Source organism: Papaver somniferum, chromosome 6 (genome assembly GCF_003573695.1).
Source record: "Papaver somniferum cultivar HN1 chromosome 6, ASM357369v1, whole genome shotgun sequence".
In the NCBI taxonomy this organism is placed as follows: domain Eukaryota; kingdom Viridiplantae; phylum Streptophyta; class Magnoliopsida; order Ranunculales; family Papaveraceae; genus Papaver; species Papaver somniferum.
In genome coordinates, this window is record NC_039363.1 from 176,672,430 (window position 1) to 176,690,764 (window position 18,335).

Genomic DNA, 18,335 nt, shown 5'->3' on the forward strand with positions numbered 1-18,335 from the left:
ACATTGTGCACATCTGCCTTGACGAAGAGTAGACATTCATCCGCGAAAAGAAGATGTGTCACTTGGGGAACATTTCTTGCAATCTTTATTCCTTGGATATCACCTAAGATTTTTACCTGAGATAGAGCCCTTGTAAAAACCTTTATTGTTATCAAGGTCAGATAAGGTGATAAAGGATCACCTTGTCAGATTCCTTTTATTGGTTTAAAAGGCTGAAAAGGTAACCCATTAAGCAATATCTGAATTTTAAAGTAGACAGACACTCATGAACCAGATTGCACCATTTTTTACAGAAACCAAGCTTCAGTATAATATCATTAAGAAAAATTCAATCTACACGATCAAACGCCTTACTCATATCTAACTTCATGGACAAATAGTTTTTCTTAGTCTTCTTTTTCTTTATGCAGTAGATCAACTCGTGTGTCAAAGTGATTTTATCACTTATTTGTCTACCTAGGACTTATGCAGCTTGGGGGAGATAAATTTTTCGAGGTGATCCTTCAATCTTGTTGTCATTATCTTTGTAATCAACTTGTAGGTAGAGTTTATTCGCCTAGTGTATGTGGGAGATTTATTTTTGGTATAAGACATAAGTTGGTCTTATTCATTTTCTACAATAATCTTCCCGAAATAAAGAAAGACCATTTTGATTAGATATTCTCGTACCACTGCACATTGAGACTAGAAAAACCCTAGAGAAAAGCCGTCCGGTCCTGGAACTTTCCACGATTGTATACATTTTAACATAGTTATGATTTCAGCTTCGGGTACTCTTGTGGGGTCATCATTATCATCATTTTTTATGCATTGTGGCAAAAGATCTAATAGAGCATCCTCAGTTGGACGGCTTGGGTACTCATGATGTTTTTGAAGTGTGGGTTTAGAAACTCTTCAAGATAAAAAAATCTCGGTGCACCAACTTTCATCCGGTCTCGGTAAAATCACTATTCTGTTCCGAGCTCTTCTTTTGTTTGCATGTAGATGAAAGTGCTTGGTATTCTGGTCAACCTCATTAAAGAGAGTTTCTCTAGATTTTTGTCTGTGAAATTCCTCCTCACGAACATGTTATTCTTCAATCTCTTGTTCAATTTCCTTCACTAGTTGAGTATTGTCAGTGACTTGGTTTTGAATGTTAAACATCAGAAAGTTTTTGTTGTAGTTCTTTAAGATTACCTTGAATATTTCTGAAGGTTAATTTGTTCCATAACGATAGTGATCTTCTTGTTTCAGACAACTTTTTATCCAACTGAAATCAGCTGACCCCTTGAAACTTCTTGACTAAGCATTGTTTATCTCAATTGTACGCGATCTGTCTCTTAGCCAAGATTAAAAAAAATAATCCAACTTCTAGAGATGTGAACATCATTACGAGACAAATCTAGCAATATAGGGCAATGATCTGACCCCAATAAAGGTAAGTGTTTAAGACAAGTTTCTAGAAAATATATCAACCAAACAGATTTTATTAGAGTCATATCTAATCTCGTCCTAATTTTTCCCGTTCCGTATTTGTTGCTAGTCCAGGTACATAAGTTACCATGAAAACCTAAATCACTGAGACCAATATCTAACACAATTTCAGATATTTTGGAAGCATGCGAAGTTGATCCATAGCTATTATTTTTCTCATTATCATGCAAGGTGAGATTTAGATCTCTAATGAGAGCCCAAGGTGCAGTGATATCATAAGTTTCACATATGTTGAAGAAAATCCCATTGTGCATTTCTCTCTTGAGAATAAGGTGATCCGTAGACACATGATAAGAGTCATTTGGTTTTGGTTTTAGATGGGTTACTATTAACAAGACAATAGATCATATTATTATCATAATAAATAATTTCTATTTCAAATCCATCCTTTCACAAGAGAAAGATTCCCCTAGCTCATCCTATAGATGGGACGTAAAAAAAAATTAGGAAATTTAAGTTTTATGAATCATAGGATCTTATCTGAGTTTATTTTTGTCTCTTGAAGAAAGAGAATATCTGGATTAAGCATTTTATTCAAATCGTATGCATAGTTTCTTGTTTCTTTGTTTTCAAAACCATTACGATTCCAAGCAATAATTTTCATGACCAAATATGCAGAATTATGTAAATCTATATTCATCCTATTATGAAATAGGGACTTTAAAAATTAACCATTAAAAATAAAAGATGCATACTTTTAACTTTTAATACAAATATTAGAATTTAAAAATATTAAGAAAAGTTTGTTGTATACCTGAGTAGAGTCTCCATGATAGTCACTTGTGGGATCAAAATGCATTTCCTCTGAATTATTGTGATCCATCCCAGTTGATGTGTTGTTATTCGTACTAGTGTCTGGTGGGTTGGCATGAATGTTATGAGAATTCATGGAGGCTCTTGATTAAGAATAAAATTTCTCATTCTTTTAGACTGCCTATGTTCATAAGCCACTCCCTCATCTTCCAACTCCTCAAAAATAGAATTAAATAAGCTTCTATTATAGTTTCCTTCATAAACATCACTCTCCTCTTGAAGTAAAGCCTCATATGCAGCAGTGTATAAGCTATCCAGATATAGTGGATGTGATGTGTGCAGACATGTATTATCCCGATAATCAAAAACAAAATATTTGTCACAGATCTTCTTTGGGTGTAATTCCCAATGATATTGTATCCAGACGTCTTATCCAATTATGGTTTTCCACCAACCTCCACGATGTAAAGGTTTTTTGAGATTTATTTCAATCTTAACATTCACAGTACTCCCGTATCCTGGTATGCAGTTTTTTGGTTTGGTCCATATATTCTTTCCAATAAAACCAATAACTCCGTCTACCACACTGCTATTTTAGATGTTTAATCTTGAGATACTTGAACTGTATGTTAAACTCTTGATGGGAAAAAACATAGTCCTTAGCTGAAGTACCAGCTACAAACTTTTGAACTGCAAACAATGCTTGTCATGTGATCCATGGTCTATTTCGAATGATTTCATCTTGCTCTTCTTCATTGTTCAACATTACGAGCATTAAGTTATGACTCATGACCCTTATTTCTTTGTTTCTGTATCTCTTCCATAGAGAGTTAATACCTTCTCTGATGATTCTCATTTCTATCTCGTCTTTGTGAATGAGTTTTCCTAACAAAGTATGTGACCACTCTTCTGCCGCCTCATTGACGGTTCGAGAAGAATATATATCATTTCTTCTTTCAGTGGGTGTCTCCATAGGCGCATTCTTCAGTTTTCATGATAATTGGTTGTTTGCTCGATTGTTAGAGATTGAAGCCATTATGGGTTTTCATGTGAGTAGGTAAGGATAAGTATTGATTTAAAGAGGATGGGTTTTGCTTTGATATATTTTATGAGAAGAGGTTGAACCGTTGAAGATATATATGCTTCCAAAATATCTTCGAGGTTAACTCAGAATCCCAAGTATAACGCATATTATCTCTGTAAGGTGATGAAAAACACTGGATATGTTGGTTTGTTATAAGAATAGTCTGCATTGTTCATTGTTCAAAAACACTGGATATGTTGGTGATGAAGTACCAGCTACAAACTTTTGAACTGCAAACAATGCTTCTCATGTGATCCATGGTCTATTTCGAATGATTTCATCTTGCTCTTCTTCATTGTTCAACATTACAAGCATTAAGTTATGACCCATGACCCTTATTTCTTTGTTTCTGTATCTCTTCCATAGAGAGTTAATATGATGATTCTCATTTCTATCTTGTCTTTGTGAATGAGTTTTCCTAACAAAGTATGTGACCACTCTTCTGCCGCCTCATTGACGGTTCGAGAAGAATATATATCATTTCTTCTTTCAGTGGGTATCTCCATAGACGCATTCTTCAGTTTTCATGATAATTGGTTGTTTGCTCGATTGTTAGAGATTGAAGCCATTATGGGTTTTCATGTGAGTAGGTAAGGATAAGTATTGATTTAAAGAGGATGAGTTTTGCTTTGATATATTTTATGAGAAGAGGTTGAAGATATATATGCTTCCAAAATATCTTAGAGGTTAACTCAGAATCCCAAGTATAACGCATATTATCTCTGTAAGGTGATGAAAAACACTGGATATGTTGGTTTGTTATAAGAATAGTCTGCATTTATGATTGTACTAGGTTTTCCGGTATTGTATGCATGGGTATTAGATTGGGTGGTATTTTTGGTAGCTCTAGATTAGGAAACAGAAAGTATCCTGAGTCGCTGAGTTACTGACCATTTGAGAATTTGCTTGAATTAGGGCTGTATCCTAGCAAGATTTTAGGGGGAAATTGACTTTTTTTGAATTGGCAAAAATTTGGTATGGTATCCAGACTGGATTTTTATAGTGTTTGTAACGACTTGAGAAGTTTCTAATCCACTAGTATGAATCGCCACAGCTAAGATATCTTGCACCACTACATTCCACACCACTATATTTAATTCCGAAGCAACCATCTAAAACTCTACCATTGGATACCACAAATGGCCAATTAGAAGATCTACCCAAGATATAAAAATTACCCGGTCATAACAGAGGAAAGATTAGTTTCAATCACTGATGCAATGCATAACATAAACTACAATACGAAGCGTGGAAAATTTGATCGAAAGAAAATGTCAGAAAGAGAACTATCTAGTTTTAACACGTGCCTCGGTTCTCGATAACACGTGTTTCGAAAACGACGTAACAAAGGAGGTAACTTTGTTTCTCTAGGGAACCGGAAAGGAAAAGGGTATTCAATTTTCTTCTTCTGCATTAGAATGAAGGGTGAGAATGGGTTCATTAACAGTTTCACAACAATGCTCTTCTACTGATGGCTCTAGTAAATACTCCCGAGTATAAGATCCCAATGCTGAATCTATAACTCAACAGAATGGATTGCCTGATCTCCTGTCCCGTGAAGAAACTTCTTCAGACGAGGAGAATAATGTTCATTATTGTGGTGTGTTACTTATGAAGAACGAACTCCCAGCTGATGGTATATTTTCTTTCTACTGCATTTTCTTTGTTGTTTTTGTTTCTATTTTCTGCTTGTCTGTATTTGTATCATTGTTTAAAGATAATCATTCTTCAATTAAGCCTTAGTATACAGTAGAAGTGTATATATGTCTAAGAATTTGTATAGTTGAGTTTCTATGAAATTCCTTGTCTTCACAGGTGTAATAATAATCTATGAAATCAGCAGATTGTAATTTCACTCCCCAAGAAAAATCAAAACCTAAATAAGAGAGAGCGCTGAAGAAAAGAGAACTAGAAAGAGCAAGCTAGGAAATTAGTTCTTAGAAAAGAGAACTAGAAATAGCAAGTCTTTCCGAAAAGAGAATTCCATCTTATTAGTTCTTAGAAAAGAGAACTAGAAAATGCATGGGATGGGAAGCATATGCTTAAATGCTGATAAGATCCATATTCTTGTCCTCTTTTGGTCTTTTACCTTTGGTACCTCTAGTTTAGTGTCACAGGGAGGCGAGGGCGAAGGTGAACTTCAAGCGGTGTAGCCTTAGGCATGGTTAAACCTGAGCCTTCTGTCATGTCAACTACTAGTCTGTTTGACTCATTCTCGAAATCGAATGCTTGAAGTATGCGAGCTAGTGACATGTGAAGTGTCTGGAGAGCGAAATTGATCCCTGGGCACATCCTTCGTCCTGACCCAAACGGTGTGTACTCAAAATGTTGACCCATGAAGTCAAGATTTGCTGCTTCACCACCAGCACCACCATCGAGTTGTTGAAGAGATCTCTCTGGCCTAAATTCTAATGGGTTTGACCAGACTCGAGGGTCACGATGCAATTTCCACAAGTTAACCAACACACTTGTGCCTGCTCTGATTTCATACCCACCGACATTGCAGTCTTCGATAGCCTCGTGGGGTACAGAGAGTGGTGCCACTGGGTACAACCTGAGTGTTTCCTTGATGATTGCTTGGATGTAGACCAGGTCAGCACTGTCACGTTCCTCTTACTTTTCTTTCCTTGCCGACTTTGGTGTCAAGCTCGTTCATGGCCCTCTTTAAGACACTAGGATTGTTTAGTAGTAGTGAGACAGCCCATGTCAATGTCAATGGTGTAGTGTCTGATGCCGCTATTATAAGTTGCTGCAAGATGAACATAACCAAATCAACTTAACTTAGTTATCACCTATAAGGTTTGATCACTATGTAGAAGATATAGAGAGAGGATAACAGATGACAACTGTTCCATGGAATTGTTTTCTTCCATCATAAAGGTGAAATACATCCTAATCTTGGATGTCGAACTGACAAATTTTGGTAAATCTTTTCTCTTAATTTTATTCATGATACTTTCATAGATATTTATACATTAGGTTCTCCAAACTTACCTAAGACACTGATTTGAGACTTTCCTTATAAGTCTCACAATCATGACTTACATAACCAATCCTTTCCTAATATATACCACTTACCTTATCAGTCTCAAGTTTGTGACTGATATGGACAATACTTTCTATATATATATCACTTACCTTATCAGTCTCAAGTCCGTGACTGATATGGGCAATACTTTCCATAGACTAACCATTACGGTCTTGGAAAGTATTACCACTTTCCTTAATACCCCCCCTCAAGACGGAGCATGCAGGTCACAAATGCCCATCTTGGACAAAAGACCTTGAAACTGAACTCGGCCTAATGCTTTGGTGAAGATATCCGCCAACTGTATTCCTGTGGGCGTATACGAGGGAGAAATAATTTTCTGTACTATCGCATCCCTGATGATATGACAATCCACTTCGATATGTTTAGTTCTTTCGTGAAATATGGGATTCTGAGCAATATACAATGCCGACTGACTATCACAAAAGAAGACTCATTCCCTGTGTATGAATTCCACGAATTCCCAATCACCTAGTAATTGCTTCAACCACTTCAATTCACAAGTAGCTGCAGCCATAGATCTATATTCTGCTTCAGCTGAACTCCGAGAAACTGTGTACTGCTTTTTAGTCTTCCAAGACACTGGTGAATCTCCAAGAAGCACAAACCATCCTGTCAACGATCGTAGTCAAAGGACAGCTTGCCCAATCTGAATCACACCATCCTTTCAAACTTAAACTACTATCAGAGCGCAACAAAATTCCTTGCCCAGGATTCTTTTTCAAATATCTTACTACCCGAAGTGCAGCTTTCCCAATGTTCTTGTCTTGGATGCTGCATAAACTGTGACAAAACTATGCACAGAGTAAGCTAGATCCGGTCTAGTCACAGCCAGATAAATCAATCTTCCGATCAATCGTCGATACCTTTCTGCATCACTCAACAACCCCTGTTGCTAAAGCCAAACGATGATTAGTTTCCATTGGAAACTCTGCGGTTTTGCTCCTAACAACCCCGTCTCCATAATAATGTCTAATGCATATTTCCGCTGACAAACATAAATGCCTTGTTTACTGCGAGCAATCTCCAAGCCCAGAAAATATTTTAATTTTCCCAAATCTTTCATCTTGAAACACTGTCCCAAGTATGTTTTAAATTTATTTACTCCACTATATTATCTCCTGCAACAATCAAAATCCACATACACCAAGACATTAAGTTGCATCTTTCCGTTTATCATAGTGAAGAGAGAATAGTCTGAATAAGATTGCCGAAAACCATAATTCTTCAAAGCTGTTGATAGTTTCGCAAACCAACAACGTGGAGCTTGTTTCAAACCATACAATGATTTCTTCATTCTACATACCATATTAGGATTGCCTTTCGCAAATCCAGGTGGTATTTTCATATACACCTCTTCCTCCAAATCTCCATGTAGAAACGCATTGTGTACATCCATCTGATGTACTTCCCAATTTTTAACAGCTGCAACAGCTAGAAAAGTGCGCACTGTTGTCATTTTTGCTACCGGTGCGAAGGTCTCTTTGTAGTCTAAGCCTTCCACTGATGATTTCCAAAGATCACCAATCTTGCTTTTAAGCGAACCAAATTCCCATTTTCATCATACTTCTCTGTATATATCCATTTACTTCCTAGTGCTCTCTTCCCCTCCGGCTTCTTGCAAAACCCAGGTATCTTGTTCTTCTAGTGCTCGTATTTCTTCTTCCATTGCTTTCCGCCATCCTGGATGTTCATTGCTTCTTTAAAATTGCGAGGTGCTGAACTCGCAGTTATAGCTGCAAGAAATTTCTTATATGGTGTAGAAAATTTTTCACAACTAACATAATATGTCAAAGGATACGGCGTACCTGAGGAGGATGATTGTGATGTATGAAGATGAGATGGACCATTTTCTCTAGTGGTGTGCGTCACAAAACCCTTAAGCCTACTCGATGGAATTTTCATACGCTTTCCTTTGCCCATATCACCTTCTACAGCAACACTATTACCCGGACTGACTGCTTCAGCAGTCTCTCTTGGACTGCTGTACGTTCTCTTCCGTCGCATCATATCTTGAACTCTTTCACCATCTCCGTTTGTCGCAGTTCATCAGGCATACCACAGCGTCTCCTGCTGTTGCTGTTATGCCTACAGCGTCTCCTGCTGTTGCTGTGACACGGTACTGCCACACTCTCACTTCCTGTTGCTGTTGCTGTACCTCTTCATCATCGCTCCAGTCACACGCTGGATTCAACTGAGCAGTCTCAGCTGATAACCAATCCCTCGGTCTCAATATAATGACCAGGCTGATCACTCGCAGTGCGAGTTGTAACTGTCGACTGCTGCACCACAGACGTTGCATTCTTATATGGGAAACTATTCTCATAAAACTGGACATCTCTTGACACTAAGAATTTTCTTTCATCCAAGTCATATACTTGCCATGCCTTTTTACCAAATGGATATCCAAGAAAAACACACCGCCTTCCTCTACTTGCAAATTTATCCCCTTTGTTATTTTGATCATGCACATAACACAGGCATCCAAACACTTTCAACTGATTATACGGAGGTTGCTTTCCAAACAATATTTCATACGGCGTTTTATTTTCCAGAATAGGTGTAGGAGTACGATTAATCAAATACGCAGCTGTCAATGCGCATTCTCCCCAAAACCGTATTGGCAAGTTGGCTTGAAATCTCAAAGCCCTTGCCACATTCAATATATGTTGATGCTTTCTCTCCACTCTTCCATTTTGTTGCGGAGTGCCTACACACGATGTTTCAAACACTATCCCATTAGTCTTAAAATATCCACGCAATGAATTAAACTCAGTACCATTATCACTTCTAACAATTTTGATATCTTTATCAAATTGTCGTTTCACAAGAGCTATGAAATCAAGAAACGTTCGTTCAACTGCAGTTTTATTTTGAAGCAAATGAATCCACACACCTCTTGAAAAATCATCTACTATTGTTAAAAAATACTGTGCTCCACAAGACGATGTAGCCCTATAAGGACCCCATAGATCTATATGAATCAATTCAAAAATACAACTGGCTTTACTTAGACTACTAGCAAAACTACTTCTATGTTGTTTCGCTCTTGGGCAAATATCACAAACTTCATTATGCTTCTTCAATCTACTTATACCCGGCAACCTTTGCAATACTTTTTCTGATGGATGTCCCATTCGTCGATGCCACAGCTCGTATGATGCTCCACTGACTGCCATAACTTCAACTTGAGGCACACCACAGAAAATGTATAGTCCACCTTGTCGTTCACCCATTCCAATCACCTTCCTCGTCAACCGGTCCTGTATAAGACATAAACTGTTAGTACATTGTACCGTACAAACTAATTCATCAATAAGTTGTGTGACAGAAATTAGGTTACAGGTTATTTGAGGCACATAAAGCACATTATCAAGTCTCAAACCGCCCTGTAGAATAACAGTCCCTATTTTCTCAGATTGTGCATATTTCCCATCTGGGAGTCCAACAGTACACTTCACAATATCTTTCACATCAATCATGTCATCTCTTCTACACGTGACATGATTTGTAGCTCCCGTGTCAATAATCCAATTCGGTTTAGTTTGCTTACCTTGTAGTTGGGACGTATTTTTCTTTGCATTCAAAAACTCAAGCACCTGTCTGAGCTGTGTTGCGGTTACTCCCATCAAATCTGAGCCGTCTGAGGAATATGTGTTATTTGACTGCTTTGTCTCTGCTATATTTAGATTATGTGCTCGAACCTGATTTCCCGTTCCTTGTCCTCTGCCTCCTCTTCCATTCGCAAAACCACCACGTCCTCTACCACCAGTTCTTCCACCTCTACCATATCCTCTTCCACTTCTCGGTTTATCTCCCCACCATTCAGGGTATCCAATAAGCTGAAAACAACCTTCATCCGAGTGTCCTTGTCTGCTACAGTGCTTGCAATATTTATTTGGATCATAGTGTTGTTGAGAGGACGTTGATCAGATTGTACCTTGAACGCCATCACATTGTCATGAACTTCCGGTGTGGCGGCTACATCTCCTTTCCTAAGACGTTCCGAGTTTATCATTGTTTGATATGCTACATCTATTGAAGGCAGTGGATCTCTTGCCAACAACTGTTCACGCAAGGGACCATAGACAGCATCTAGTCCAATTAAGAAATAATGTAATAAATCTTCTTCTCTCAAAGTACTAACCTGTGTTGCAATATCACATTCGCACTTGCCACACTTGCACGTTGGTACCTTCATATATGTGATCATCTCATCCCATATCTTATTCAATCTTCCAAAATAAGCAACCACACTTTCTGTTTGCTTTTGTTTACATTCACTTAAAGATGTCTTCAGCTGGCATGTCCGTGTTCCACTTACAACACAAAACCGTCTCTTCAAGTGGTTCCATAACAAGTTTGCATCATCAAAGTCTCCCAAACTGGATCTAAGTGACGGCTCCAATGTGTTACTGATCCAAGAAACAAGCATCGACTGAATTGCCACCCATTCTTCCAACTGTTCACTTTCTTTAGGTTCTTTGATTGTTCCATCAATAATGAAACCAAACTTCCTCTTAGCTATTAATGATCTTCTTATGGCTCTAGCCCATTCATCATAGTTATGTCCTTTTAGAACAACCGGTGTGATAATTATACCTGGACCATCACTTGATCCTAGATGATATACTGGATTCTTCTTTTGCGTATCATATTCTATATTCTTGTCTTGCTTGATTCTTCATCACCACCCATTTTTTTTTTTTTTTTTTTTTCAATCAACTGGCTCGTGATGCCATGACAAACTTTGGTAATTTTTCTCTTAATTTTATTCATGATACTTTCATAGATATTTATACATTAGGTTCTCAAACTTACCTAAGACACTGATTTGAGACTTTCCTTATAAGTCTCACAATCATGACTTACATAACCAATCCTTTCCTAATATATACCACTTACCTTATCAGTCTCAAGTTTGTGACTGATATGGACAATACTTTCTATATATATATCACTTACCTTATCAGTCTCAAGTCCGTGACTGATATGGGCAATACTTTCCATAGACTAACCATTACGGTCTTGGAAAGTATTACCACTTTCCTTAATACGAACCTAGTTAGAAGTCACACATTTAATTGAATGTTTAAATATTCCTTGCTTGGATTTTCACTCGGAGCAAGCTAGTGGATGGCAGTTCATCAATTGAGACGGAAGTTCATCTTAAATCTGTTTAGTTTCTCCTGCTTACTATACTGTTACTGGGCACATCTTGACATAAGATCCTCAAATTACAACAGCGCTTTAGAGATGCTCTAAGAGCTAGTTATTTCGGATGGTGTATATCTTTGTTGTGAAGAAGCAACACAAGTTATAAAAGGCTGTTAGGGGATTCTTTTTGTACAATGGTTAGATAAATTTTCTCGGGTGTTCACCTTTAGGTGTCAGCGGAATATTTTATCATAAATGCAAATGGATAATCCTTCATTTGTTTAGTACTGTTGATAAAGTGATTCCTTCAAGTATATAAATATATATCGTTTCATTATACTGCTAGCTAATAAACTAGATGAATATTTACAGTCATTGTCCAGGGCAACGTACCAGACAGGTGGCTTTGATGACAGTTTCCTGACTATAGCTGACGAAAAGCTCGTCTCTTTCTTCACCAAGAACTGACAGCAACACGTCCATGAAGTCATTATCATCATGATTGCTTCGTGGCGCTGTGCTTGAAAGAGTTTGTGATCTCCTTTCTTGTTTATGCTCTTCGAGCCATTTGTCAGCAACTAAGTCCATCTCCTTGGCTATCCTTTTCATGTGTTTCTTATTTCCATCTATGTCTAACCTCCCAAGGAAAGGTAGAACATCAGATGCAACAGAAACCCCCGCTAATTTGGTGAATTCTGTGATAGTCTTGTGTAGTTTTTGGCCTTCTGCTATATCTTCGTCATTGTCGTCTTTGAGAAGAAGGGTCTTTCCTATAACCATCCTCAACACTGCATTCATGGTTAAATCTCCGAATAGTTGGCTCATGTCAACTTTGATCGAAGTAGCTGCTGCACAGCTCTGTTTCATTTGGTTTGCCGTTTTCATCCAGCATCCATGTAATCTTCTTATACAGTTGTCAATCTCCGAGTATGGTACATGCTTGAGAAACTCGAGACGCCTACGGGAGAGTAGCTGGAGGGTACATATCTTACGCATCTCATGCCAGTAAGGACCATAAGAGGTGAAACAAAACAAGGCAGATGTGAGGTACTTGCCTGCAGCACTAGGTGGTCGATTAGCGAGGCACCTGTCGTTGGTAGTAAAGCATTCTTTAGACAACTCCCAACTGCTTACAACTACAGTTGGGTACATACCGAACCGGACCATGAATATAGATCCATATTTGTCAGACATGTCTCTGAGAATTTTGCACAAAAAGGCTTTGGTCCTACTAGCTGAGGAAGACGACCTACTATAGGCCATGCACCTGCAACTTCAGGTAGTGGTACGGATGATAGTTTAGGATTGGTAAGTTTTTTATTGTTGGTTTTTGTGTTCCTGGTCTTTGTAATTAAGATAGACAGATAACAGAAAAGGGATAAGAAAGCTAATAAGCCTGCAATACTTGCAGACCAGAAGTACTGGTTGATGAGAATTGGAAAACCCACCATTTTTACTCGGTGCTGCTGCTGATGATGAAGAGAAGAATATAAATATGGAAGGGTACTTGCATTGGGAAGTAAAACTGTAGCCTGATGGCAAGTTACAATGTCACGTATTGATATTGCAACTTGTCATCAGGCTACGGTTTTATTTCCCAGCTTACGTGCGCCAAGACAGATTTGAGTGACACCTTTAAGTTATGTATCTGTCTGGCGCGTATAGATCCTGGGTAAGGGTGTCACCTTTTAGTTATGAATCTGTCTGGTGCGTGTAGATCCTGGGGAAGGGTGACACCTTTTAGTTATGAATTTGTCTGGCGCATATAGATCCTAGACAAGAAATTCACCAAGACAGATTTGAGTGACACCTTTAAGTTATGAATCTGTCTGGCGCGTATAGATCCTGGGCGAGGGTGACACCTTTTAATTATGAATCTATCTGGCGCCTATAGATCCTGGACAAGAAAGGTAAATGCTCATCTTATCTCCAAAGTCTTAACCATATCCTATTTTCCTTTTTCTACATCTCCAGCTGGGAATTCTTTGTTGTGAAGTACGAATAGTAATGATTAGACCTTTACTATTCGTACTTCACAACAAAAAACTCCCAGCTGGAATATTTTCTTTCTATTCGATTGATTGCATATTTTCCTTTTTCTACATCTGTGTATTTGGATGCCCAATTATGGGGTCGTACGATAATAATTATTGCTAAATCTCATGTTTGTGGATATCTGTGAGGTACCAGTTGCCCAATTAACTACTTATGATTTTGTCAGACACAAGCTGGATTAAGAAAATCTTTCAATGGGTTTTTATGACCAAAGATCTGGTCAGCATTATTGTTAGGGTGCTCGTACATTCTTTTGGACCCAGGTTTAGACTGCTTGTATATGTCAAAATGAAAGAAAATGTTGCACTTAGGAAACTTGGGTTTCTTGTTGGGTTTGAACTCTTGCGGTGAAAAAGGATTTGAAATATATGTTGCATTTTCTTTGCTTTGCTTTTGAGTTTCCTTTGAGCATCTATGTGAGGTTGTCTCCTGGTGTTTCTTTCGTTTGCTTAGGCCTCGTGTATTTTCATAAAGGTTTGCTCTTCTAAAATGTTGGTGGTTTGTCAATAGGCTCCTGAAGAACTGATTTCACTGGCAGGTGAAAAGTGGAAGCAGGTGGAGCATGAGAAGACGATGGCTGAGATATTGATGAGGGAGAAGTTTCTATCACTAAATAAGTGAGAACTGGAAAGAGGTTTCTATCACTGCTAGTCCTCTCAACCTAGGGAGGTCATTCTTCAACTTCCACTTCCAGTGTAGATGCTATTGGTGATCAAAGACTTGAAAAGGCTTCGGAAAGGAGATTCCCATTTTATTAGTTCCTACCAAATTAACATGTATACCTAATACATTCTATTTACAGAATAAGAAAATGGTTTGAAAGAGATCTGTGGAAACATAAATGCTTTTAGTTTATACCTCCATATTAGCTATAGATTTTGTTAGAGATTTTCGAGTTCAATAATGCTTTTATTGAATGTCTTCAAAATTTTGTTTACCTGGTCCGCTTTATATGGTTTGTTGTCTATGCCAAGTAATGTCTCCATACAGAAAGATGCAGCATTCCTTTTCAATCCAGAAAACCAACTGGAAAACAAAAAAAAAGGAACCGCAACTATGGTAAAATGCTATATAATCAAGTAGAGAACCAGTAGAACTGTAGAAACTAGAACCTTAATCGCCAATGATGTTCCTTAAGATCTATGTTTAATTTCCTCGTCTTTCTTGGCCATTCGCTTAATGCACCCATTTGAATGATGAAATACTTACCTGAAAAAAGGTTGCGGTGAGCGTGGATCGCAGTCTGACGCTCTCCCAACTGAGCTATCCCAGCAGATGGACTTCCTTTACTAATATTATCTGTCCAATCAACTCAGCCGAAACATTACCCTTAGCCCACCATGTCTAACCAACTTGAGCAGTAGATGCACAAACAAACTCGCAAACATAATTTCCCTCCGAAAAGAATAGCGAAACAAACGCCATGTCTAACCAACTTGAGCAGTAGAGGAGAGGTGCCAAAATGACAAATTTCCCTCCGAAAAGAATAGCGAAACAAAATGACACATTGATATTTCCTTGGGAAAGAAAAAATTGAGCTCGTTTACACAGTAGTAGTAAAATGGAACAGTCAATGACATGGCGATGTTAGCTTTCCTCCGATTTCTTCGGATGGCTCACCCATTAATTGTCCTGAACAGTGAATAAGTGACCCATAGTCTCTAATTACTGCTTGTACACATACAACATGCGTTCACCAATTTCTTTTCTAAATTATCTTGTGTGTTTGTAAGGATTTATGATGGACCAACCAAGTCAAAAGACTAACTTTGGCCGGTGCGTTATTATTCCAAACAATACTGTGAGTGTGAGGGGAGTCCACTAAAGGGTCAAAATATAAGCACCTGACCGCAAATTGGCTTGAATATTTCTCATTTTTGAGGCAGCGAGGGCATGTTTTCGATGCCGGGCATACTACAATTCCAGAAGATTCCGCTTAGAGGTTTGGTTTCCATGGTTTCCTAGTTTCAGTCTTTCTTATTTTTAGGATTTTTTTAGATTTTTTTTTAGTTTTCTGTTTCCTAGTTTAGTTATTCTTCAAGCCTATATAAAGGCTAGATTAAGTCTTGTAAGAGCTATCTATTACTCAATCAAATTATTAAACACAAAACTTATCTTTCTCTTCTTGCTTGAATTCTCTTCTCTTCTTGCTTATAGCAATCTAGTATTGCTTTCTTTTACCTTGTTCCACATTAGTTGGTATCAACCGCTTAGTTTTAGGTTTTCATCCTATAACTTGATCCTTTACATCGCTTCCGCAACACTTTTCAGTCCTTTTTTTTAGTTCCTTTTCGTATACAAAAAAAAAAAAAAAAATATGACTGCTCAACCAGTTACTCTAGCAGCAATCGAAGCTCTCATCAAATCTCATACCGAGATTTTGGCAAAAAACATTACTGAAGCTCTTGAGAAGTCCATGGAGGACAAATTAGGGTTAAGAGATACCAAGCTTGAAACCATGCAGAATCAACTTTTGAAGGTTGCAAAACATATAAATCTAGATTTGGATATGCCTGAGTTTGTAGACTTAGAAGGAAACACTAAAGAAGATATACTTCAGTTTTTACAGAATGATGAAGTACCTGAAGATGTATTGCGTACTTTAAACATTAAGAAACCGTATGAAGGTTTCATAGGTCATTCAAAGAAGAAGATAGTTTCTCCTGCACTTGACAGTGATGATGAAGATGAACGTGAGAACCATCTAGAGAAGTATTGGATTGAAGAACGACGTTTAAAAACTGGTCACAACCCTTACAGTTCTTTACCAGAATATAAACTAAAAGCTGATATTCCCAACTTCTCTGGAAATTTTCGTATTGAAGAACTAACTGATTGGTTCTTTGAGGTAGAAGCTTTTTTCGAATTCATGGAGGTCCCTGAATATTCTAAGGTTAAACTTGTGACATACAAACTCAAAGGAGGAGCTGCAGCTTGGTGGGATAAGATTTGTGATGATCGTAGAAAAGCTAACAAACCGAAAATACATACTTGGAAACGTATGAAAACTTTGATCAGGGATAAGTTCTTACCTAGAGACTTTATGCAACAACTTTTCATCAAATTACAAAACATTCAGCAGGGGGCACGAACTGTTGAAGAATATGTGTCAGATTTTTATAATTTGGTCGCACGAAATCAACTCAAAGAATCTGAAGAACAGTTAGTTGAAAGATTCATTGAGGGACTGAATAGATTAATACAAAATGGTATGACTCATTCAGTTTTTACTATGGTCTAAGTTGTGCAGCAAGCTATTAAGATAGAAAATCGTCTTATCCGTTCTTCTAGGATTTATCCATCCAGACAAGGGCGTTATCAAAATACTTACAGGGGTACCAATTCATCTCAAAACTTTTCTCCATATACTGTTTTGAATATTCCCAGGCCTCCTTATGATGATGTTATCCATTCACATCGACAACCTAGCCATATTGTGCCTTATACTCCACCTATGGCTACACCTATCTTAGCCAATCCAGTTGATCTTCAGCCGGGTCAGCAGTCTCACTCTCTGCAACCAACTCCTCCTACTACAGGGAATCGGTTTCATAACAGGCAACAACAATTTCCACCGCAACAGCGAGCTAATAATGCTTATACAAAATTTCGTGGAGATAAGTGCAATAATTGTCAGCAATCGGGGCACACTTCTAGTGATTGTCGGAAATTCAATGCTTTGATTGGTGAACCTAAGTTCATTAATGAAGTCACTGGTGCGCTTAATGAGTTCGAAGATGAAGAATCACCTGGTGACGACGACGAGTTTGTTGGGATGATTCGTCCATTATTTCTTACTCAACAATGCAATTCTCAGAGACACAGTATTTTTAAATCAAGATGTTATATTTGGAGTAAAATCTGCAAGATGATAATTGATAGTGGCAGTGTGGATAATTATATTGCTGATCACGTAGTTAAGAAGCTTGAACTACCAGTAACTTCTCATCCAGCACCTTACACTGTAGGATGGGTTAATGCCTCTAGCACACAGAAGATTACTCTTCAGTGTTATGTGTCATTCTCTTTTGAGGGTTATGAAGACACAGTTCTATGTGATGTCATTAATATGACGGAAACCCATCTTCTTCTTGGCAGACCTTGGAAATACGATCTTCACGCGGTTCACAATGGATTCGAGAATACTTACACTTTTGTTCATAATTGGAAAACCAAGGTTCTTCGTCCATCCAATTCCACTTCAAACTCTTGTGCGCAGACTGATGCTGTCGTAACCACTGTTATTCGTTCTTTGCACCCACAACATTCTTTAGATTCCCATGAAGATTCTAAGCCTATGATTGAGTTTCCTGCAAAGGTGAAGCCCTTATTATTTCAATATAATGTTTTATTTCCAAATGAACTACCAACTGCATTACCTCCTTTACGGAATATTCAACACTGCATCGATTTTATTCTTGGAGCCTCTTTACCAAACCAAGCACACTATCGCTTGAGTCCTGCTGAACATGAGATATTACAGGGACAGGTAAATGATTTGCTTACAAAGGGTTTGATACGACCTAGCAACAGTCCTTGTGCCAGTCCTGCCTTCTTGGTTAGTAAAAAAGACAATGGATGGAAGATGTGTATCGATTGCAGAGCATTAAATCACATCACCATTCCTTATAGATTTCCGATCCCGCGTATTGATGATATGATTGATTTACTGTCGGGCTCTATTATTTTTACTAAGTTGGATTTACGCAGTGGTTACCACCAAATACGCATTCGAGGTGGAGATGAGTGGAAAATAAAATTCAA

General features: G+C 38.0%; 1 pseudogene; it reads right to left on the reverse strand.

Moving 5' to 3' along the window:
• Positions 1–5,410: 5,410 nt before the first annotated feature.
• Positions 5,411–12,967, reverse strand: LOC113291880 (annotated as a pseudogene).
• Positions 12,968–18,335: the final 5,368 nt, after the last annotated feature.